The sequence below is a fragment of the Hemibagrus wyckioides genome, linkage group LG11 (genome assembly GCF_019097595.1).
Source record: "Hemibagrus wyckioides isolate EC202008001 linkage group LG11, SWU_Hwy_1.0, whole genome shotgun sequence".
In the NCBI taxonomy this organism is placed as follows: Eukaryota; Metazoa; Chordata; class Actinopteri; order Siluriformes; family Bagridae; genus Hemibagrus; species Hemibagrus wyckioides.
The window spans coordinates 4783151-4791867 of NC_080720.1; positions in this window are offsets into that span (position 1 = coordinate 4783151).

The window sequence follows — 8717 nt, forward strand, 5'->3', positions numbered from 1 at the left end:
CACTCAATCATTTTCTGGATGTGAGAGAGACCGGTGCTTAACGCTGAGTGACGGATTCTGCGCTAACTCTTTTAGACCCATGAGGCTGGACATCGCTAGCGATTCCTGCAATCCGCCAGCTAATATTACACTCACTTATAAAAGACTTTACAGTATTTTTATTCTGATGCTAGGGTCTTGGAAGAATGGCAGGAAAATTCATTTTGCCGTTCGCTAGTCAGCAACGCTAACCTGGTTTACTAGCATAGACAGAAAACCTATAGGAAGCTAATCAACCCCTGGGGTTTGGGGTGAAATGAACTCTATATGAAGCACCCTGAAGCTACCATGAATGTTTTTATTTATTAACACGCATTTGATAGATGGAAAATGAAGGATATATGGTCAGTCAGGTTGAAGAAAATTGATGCCATGATACAGCGCCTCCTGGAGCAGGGGGAGGTTGAGGGCCTTGCTCAAGGGCCCAATGGTGGCAGCTTGGCAGTGCTGGGGCTTGAACCCTGATCAAGTACCCAGAGCTTTAACCACTTAGGTCACCTTAGGTCAATCATGTGGAACTGAGGCATGCCTTTGAATGAATAAACTCATATTTTTTTCTGAAGAAGAGTGGTATTGTTCATTCATTCGCTTTAGTGCTTATCCCATACAGGGTCACAGAGAACCTGGAGTCTATCCTAGGCACATGGAGGGGGACACCTTGACGGGGTACCAACTCACTGAAGGGTACAATCACACACTACAGACAATTTAGAGATGCCATTCAGCTGAAAACACATGTCTTTGGACTGGGGGAAGAAAAGCAGAGAACCCTGAGGAAACCCCTGAAGCATGGGGATAACATGCAAACTACACACACACACACACACACATACAGGGCGGAGTCAGGAATCAATCCCCAAACCCTGAAATGTGCTAATTAGGTCCCTAATTAACCCTTTCAACTATAATTAATTTTTAAATTATATCCAGATTCTTTAGTGTGGTAGCTTAGTGGTTAAGACTCTGGACTACTGATGGGAAGATTCCAGGTCCACCAAGTTGCCACATCTGGGCCCCTCAATTGCTCAGTTGTATAAAATGAGATGAAATGTAAATCACTGTGCATAAGGGCGTCTGCCAAATGCCAGAAATGTAAATGTTTTTATTTGCTTATTGATTTGATTTTTTTTTTCTACATTCAGATGCCAGAGATACGAATTTGGATTTTTGACTAAAACTAAATATTATATTAAAAACTAAAACACCTTCTCCTGTGTAGGAACAGCATTTAGAAAACAAACAAACAAGCAAAAAAAAAAAAAGACTGTCAAAAACATTTAGATCTAATATATTTAATATTGTTGACCAAATCTATAGAAAAATAATGTATACAGATTTTTAAAAAAATAATTTCAGATTGGCACATTTAAAAAAAAAAAATTGCATTTTGTATAGAAAGTTTGTAAAAAAAAAAAAAGAAATAAGATGCTGTAAGAATGAAAATGAGTCTAAATAAATAAATAAATAAATAAATAAATAAAAGATTTTTTACAGAAAATCACAGAAATGCTGTAGTATTTTGGAGTTAAATTCTAATATTTATTGTTACAGCTTTAAGTTGGCTGTCCATAATTTTAGACATGTATGAAATCTATGATTGTGTTAATTTCAAACAAAATAAAAAATAAAATAAAATAAAAAATTTTAGTTCAGGTTTTTAATCCGGATCGCCTCTCAGTCGCTCAAGAAAGTTCTTATGGCTGTCGAGATGAAAAGACAGAAACCTCTGGGTGTAAAAGACGGGACTTATGACTGTATAAACCCAACATTATAAACCAGTGTGAGGATATTTTAATAGCTGATGTGATGTAGAGGAGCTCGAGTCTGTCAGCCTTAAAGGTCAGAAATGTCACCGCTGCTTTATGGCTCTCTGTTAATATGGCATGATGGGAAATTGAGTTTTCACAAACTGCCTCGGTGTTTGCTTTGGCTTTTATTGGCTCGTGAAATCGATGTCAAAGAAAAACGGAATAAAAATCAGACAACGAAGTGATACATAGCAGCCCTTTTTCAAACTGAGAGACTTTTACTAGGTTCGGATTGTTTAAAACAGCTACCGTGTCATGCAGGTGATAATCCAGATGTTTATACAGGTGTGTATATTAACGTAATTTGGCGTTTACTAGCGAAGCAGCTCCGAACGTGGCATCAGACGAGGTTTTATTCCATACATAAGTTGGCTCAGATGTCTATAAACGTCTTGTCTGGAATTGTCAGGTGGACAGGCCGGAGTCTACAGACTACACGTTATATTCAGTCGCACTCATTTTATGCACCAGAAAGAACATTTTTCTCTGCGTAATAATAAAAAAAAAGGATCCTTCGCTTCGTTCTCTCAATATGACTGCGAGATAAATCAAAGTGGAAATATTTCAGTAGGATTTAGCCCAAGGAGAGGTAATTTAAATAATATCCCTCACCGAGCTGCTTCCGAATAAAAATTACGTCTCGGGCAATATTTCATCCCACGTGGAGCGGAGAGAAGGAGGGAGAGAGAGAGAGAGAGAGAGAGAGAGAGAGGGGGGAAAAGAGAGATTTCCTTCCAAAATAACAAAAGCACAATAACTCAAACGGGCAACCTTTCCTGTGAACAAGGTTAATTATGGCGACGATGACGAACACGCAGGAACAGACGTCTCCGACTGCGTGTCGTTATTTAACCAGATCTGGAAGAGACGACAGCCCACAGATAACCAAACACACTCCTGTACCCGAGCTGTGTGTGTGTGTGTGTGACGGGATTAATGCTGCCACCAGCCAACAGGAAACAGGACAACGACATAACGATGACGAAGTTAACGAGTCATTAAGGGTCTATGGGGAATATTTCATTTTAATTCTTATTCTTTATTGTCAGGTTTAATGTGACGCTAAATACTTACACAGCATGGATATAGATATCCAGATATTACTGTTTATAATCATTTAAATCTTAACTACACTTTCTTTTCCTTTCCTTTTCATTCCTTTCCTTTGACTCTCTTCACTTCACTTCACTTCAATTCAATTCAATTCAATTCAATTCAATTCAATTCAATTCAATTCAATTCAATTCAGTTTATTTTCTTTCCTTTTCCTTTCCTTTCCTTTCCTTTCCTTTCCTTTCCTTTCCTTTCCTTTCCTTTCCTTTCACTCTTCATTCTTCACTCTTCACTCTTCACTCTTCACTTCAATTCAATTAAATTCAATTAAATTCAATTAAATTCAGTTCAATTCGGTTAAATTTAATTTAATTTAATTTAATTTAATTTAATTTAATTTAATTTAATTTAATTTAATTTAATTTAATTTAATTTAATTTAATTTAATTTAATTTAATTCAATTCACTTTCCTTTCCTTTCCTTTCCTTTCCTTTCCTTTCCTTTCAATTCAATTCAATTCAATTCAATTCAATTCAATTCAATTCAATTCAATTCAATTCAATTCAATTCACTTTATTTCACTTTCCTTTCTTTTCCTTTCCTTTCCTTTCACTCTTCACTCTTTACTTCTTCAATTCACTTCAATTCACTTCACTTCAATTCAGTTCAATTCAATTCAATTCAATTCAATTCAATTCAATTCAATTCAATTCAATTCAATTCAATTCACTTTCCTTTCCTTTCCTTTCACTCCTTTTTTCTTTCACTTCACGTCACATCACTTTTATTTTTTTTCTTTTCTTTTCTTTTCTTTTCTTTTCTTTTCTTTTCTTTTCTTTTCTTTTCTTTTCTTTTCTTTTCTTTTCTTTTCTTTCACTTCACTTCACTTCACTTCACTTCACTTCACTTCACTGTTTCTGAATAAACTGGTATTCTGTTACAGCGGCAGAGTGATGAATGAATGATGTTCAGGCTCTGAGTCTGATATAAAGTGAGTCTGTTGGCTTTAGACGTGTGTTTTTCCCTCTGTTGGAGAACCTTACACAGAAATTTAGTGGTTGAAGATAAACACCTTCATATTTTAGATGCTAAGCACTTGGGGCATCTCAGAGAGCAGAAATGTGAAACAGCCTTTATTTGTCACATATACATTACAGCACAGTGAAATTCTTTCTTCGCATATCCCATCCTTGGAGGTTGGGGTCAGAACGCAGGGTCAGCCATGATGGTTGATATCAACATTTAGTTTGAAGATAGAAAGATTTTTTGGAACTTTTCTATGAATATTTTGTCACTAGCAGGGTAGGAAAAAACAAACACTACAAATTCCTGAGTGTCTACTTTTATATGAGCTTCGTATTAACCTCCCCTGTGTGTGTGTGTGTGTGTGTGTGTGTGTGACATTCAAGACATTCAGTGCTAAACATGGACACAACAAATTATGACCACTAGATGACCAAATTATGACCACAACGGGATTAGCGCGTTGTAGCAGGATGTCGGTAGGAACAGTTCTTTACATGAGCGCGGGATTTGGTTGTTTAGAGAAGCGTGAAATCGAGGTACGTTCTTTTCTTTCTTTCCATTCACAAACGACGTCACGACACGATCCCAAAGAAACACGCTAGCGAATAGCTATAGCATAAGCTCTGAAGCTCACGATCCTGTGGACGTGAGAGGATTTGACACGTTAATACAGTGACTTCACGTCGGCGCAATGAGAAGTGATAAAAATTCCCGGCTTAACAAATCATTTAATGAGCACGAGGTCACACATATCATGTTGTAAAATAAATCTTACCCTCATCTTTTATTCTCTTTGGATGGAGGGCATGAGGAGAGCGAGATCCTGTCCTGTCAATCACCGGCGGCCGGGCGAAACACCTGCGAGACGCAGACAGACAGAGACAGCTAGACAGAAGGACACACACACACTGACGGATACACACACCTTACAGTCTCATGAGTGTTTAATTGGCCGGAGGCAGGCCGCAGGCCGAGGCAGAGAGCTGTCACTCCGTGTCACGCTGAACGGACGCCGCGCTCCTTCTCCGGGCGAGAGAGCTGGGCTTTGATGGAGCTGCTGCAGCTGAATAACGACGACACGGCCTCGTCTCCTTCACTGTGAGGAGCGCCGAAGTCCCAGTTTACACCCGGAAACATGCCGGCCTTCTGTACACACACTTCCTCTGCCTTCTTCCTCTGCCTCAGCGCTCTGTTCTCTTCTCTCCTGTTTCTTCCTGTTCAAGCGGATTCTTTAACCTCCTTCTATCACTTCCTATACTTTATCTTTTCACCTGTTCCTTTTTTCCTCTCTTTCCTTTACTTTTTCTTTCCTTTCATTTCTTTGCCTTTCCTTTTTTAGTTTAATTCTTTTTTTCTTCCCTTTGCTTTTTTTCCCCTTTCCTCTTTTCTTTCCTTTCCATTGTTCTTGCCTTTTCTTCTTTCCTTTCCTTTCCTTTCCTTTCCTTCATTTTTGTTTTTTTTTTATTTTCCCTTTACTTTACTTTTTTTTATTCTTCTCTTTTCTTTCCTTTTAATTTTTCTTGCCTTTTTTCTTTCCTTTACTTTTTTCAAATTATTTTATTTAATTGTATTTCCATTTCTTTTTGGCACTTTCCTTTCCTTTCCTTTCCTTTCCTTTTAATTTCTATTTCCTCATTTTCTTCCTTGACTTTTTCCTTATTTTTTTCTTTTTTTTAGTTCCTTTCCTCCTCTCATCTTTCTTTCTTTCTTTCTTTCTTTCTTTCTTTCTTTCTTTCTTTCTTTCTTTCTTTCTTCCTTCCTTCCTTCCTTCCCTTCCTTCCCTTCCTTCCTTCCTTCCTTCCTTCCTTCCTTCCTTCTTTCTTTCTTTCTTTCTTTCTTTCTTTCTTTCTTTCTTTCTTTCTTTCTTTCTCCTTTCATTTCATCTGCTATCTCTCCATTTTACATTTTACAAGTTTCTTTTCTTTACTCCACTCATTTTTTTATTCTGTTTCTTTGCCATTAAATTCTCTTCTCAGGTTATGTATTTTTTTCTCCACTCTTTTCTTTTTCCTCTTCCTCTTCCTTTTTACGCTGAATTTTCGGCAGCTGGTGAAGTCATAATGCCAAAGAACTTCAGGGACTCAGAGCTGGAGAAACCTCAAAACCTCAAAACCCTTCATTGACACAGGAGCCGGGGGTTATGACATCACACTGACCGAGAGGATCACCTCAACTCAACACTCCTCTCCTCTCCTCTCCTCTCCTCTCCTCTCCTCTCCTCTCCTCTCCTCTCCTCTCCACCTCTCCTCTCCTCTCCTCTCCACCTCTCCTCTCCTCTCCTCTCCTCTCCTCTCCTCTCCACCTCTCCTCTCCTCTCCACCTCTCCTCTCCTCTCCTCTCCTCTCCTCTCCACCTCTCCTCTCCTCTCCTCTCCTCTCCTCTCCACCTCTCCTCTCCTCTCCTCTCCTCTGCTCTACACCTCTCCTCTCCTCTCCTCTCCTCTCCTCTCCACCTCTCCTCTCCTCTCCTCTCCTCTCCTCTGCTCTACACCTCTCCTCTCCTCTCCTCTCCTCTTCACCTCTCCTCTCCTCTCCTCTCCTCTGCTCTACACCTCTCCTCTCCTCTCCTCTCCTCTTCACCTCTCCTCTCCACCTCTTCTCTCCACCTCGCCTCTCCTCTCCTCTGCTCTCCACCTCTCCTCTCCTCTCCTCTCCACCTCTCCTCGCCTCTCCTCTGCTCTACACCTCTCCTCTCCTCTCCTCTCCACCTCTCCTCTCCTCTCCTCTCCTCTGCTCTACACCTCTCCTCTCCTCTCCTCTCCTCTTCACCTCTCCTCTCCACCTCTTCTCTCCACCTCTCCTCGCCTCTCCTCTCCTCTGCTCTCCACCTCTCCTCTCCTCTCCTCTCCACCTCTCCTCGCCTCTCCTCTGCTCTACACCTCTCCTCTCCTCTCCTCTCCACCTCTCCTCTCCACCTCTTCTCTCCACCTCTTCTCTCCACCTCTCCTCGCCTCTCCTCTCCTCTGCTCTACACCTCTCCTCTCCTCTCCTCTCCACCTCTCCTCGCCTCTCCTCTGCTCTACACCTCTCCTCTCCTCTCCTCTCCACCTCTCCTCGCCTCTCCTCTCCTCTCCTCTGCTCTACACCTCTCCTCTCCTCTCCACCTCTCCTCTCCACCTCTCCTCTCCACCTCTCCTCTCCTCTCCTCTCCACCTCTCCTCTCCTCTGCTCTCCTCTCCTCTGCTCTACACCTCTCCTCTCCTCTCCACCTCTCCTCTCCACCTCTCCTCTCCACCTCTCCTCTCCACCTCTCCTCTCCTCTCCTCTGCTCTACACCTCTCCTCTCCTCTCCACCTCTCCTCTCCACCTCTCCTCTCCTCTGCTCTCCTCTCCTCTGCTCTACACCTCTCCTCTCCTCTCCACCTCTCCTCTCCACCTCTCCTCTCCTCTCCACCTCTCCTCGCCTCTCCTCTCCTCTCCTCTGCTCTACACCTCTCCTCTCCACCTCTCCTCTCCTCTCCACCTCTCCTCTCCTCTCCACCTCTCCTCTCCACCTCTCCTCTCCTCTCCTCTCCACCTCTCCTCTCCTCTGCTCTCCTCTCCTCTCCTCTCCTCTCCTCTCCTCTCCTCTCCTCTCCACCTCTCCTCTCCTCTCCTCTCCTCTCCTCTCCTCTGCTCTGCTCTCCTCTGCTCTACACCTCTCCTCTCCTCTCCTCTCTTCTCTTCTCCTCTCCTCTGCTCTACACCTCTCCTCTGCTCTACACCTCTCCTCTCCTCTCCTCTCCACCTCTCCTCGCCTCTCCTCTCCTCTCCTCTGCTCTACACCTCTCCTCTCCTCTCCACCTCTCCTCTCCACCTCTCCTCTCCACCTCTCCTCTCCTCTCCTCTCCACCTCTCCTCTCCTCTGCTCTCCTCTCCTCTGCTCTACACCTCTCCTCTCCTCTCCACCTCTCCTCTCCACCTCTCCTCTCCTCTCCACCTCTCCTCGCCTCTCCTCTCCTCTCCTCTGCTCTACACCTCTCCTCTCCACCTCTCCTCTCCACCTCTCCTCTCCTCTGCTCTCCTCTCTTCTGCTCTACACCTCTCCTCTCCTCTTCACCTCTCCTCTTCACCTCTCCTCTCCTCTCCACCTCTCCTCGCCTCTCCTCTCCTCTCCACCTCTCCTCTCCACCTCTCCTCTCCTCTCCACCTCTCCTCTCCTCTCCTCTGCTCTACACCTCTCCTCTCCACCTCTCCTCTCCACCTCTCCTCTCCACCTCTCCTCTCCACCTCTCCTCTCCTCTCCTCTCCTCTCCACCTCTCCCCTCCTCTGCTCTCCTCTCCTCTCCTCTCCTCTCCTCTCCTCTCCTCTCCTCTCCTCTCCTCTCCTCTCCTCTCCTCTCCTCTCCTCTCCTCTCCTCTCCTCTCCTCTCTTCTCTTCTCCTCTCCTCTGCTCTACACCTCTCCTCTCCTCTCCTCTCTTCTCTTCTCCTCTCCTCTGCTCTACACCTCTCCTCTCCTCTTCCTCTCCCTCTCCTCCACCTCTAGCACTGCAGTTCTGTATGCCGACACTCAGCAGCTCCAAATTGTCCTGGGAGTTTCCTCTGTGTCCAATTTGCCTGGTTCCTGTGGGTCAGGTCTTTAAAGTGTTTGACCGATTACATCCATTGAGACACACACACACACACACACATACACACACACACGGAGAAAAAAAGAGGAAAAAGTTAAGTCAGCAGGTTAGCATTTAGTACAGCGGAATGAAGCATTGAGTGTGTTTGTGTTTTAGCTTTACGGCTTTTCCGGAACCAGACACACACACACACACACACACACACACACTGAATGAGTAGAGGGAGTGAGGGATGGTGT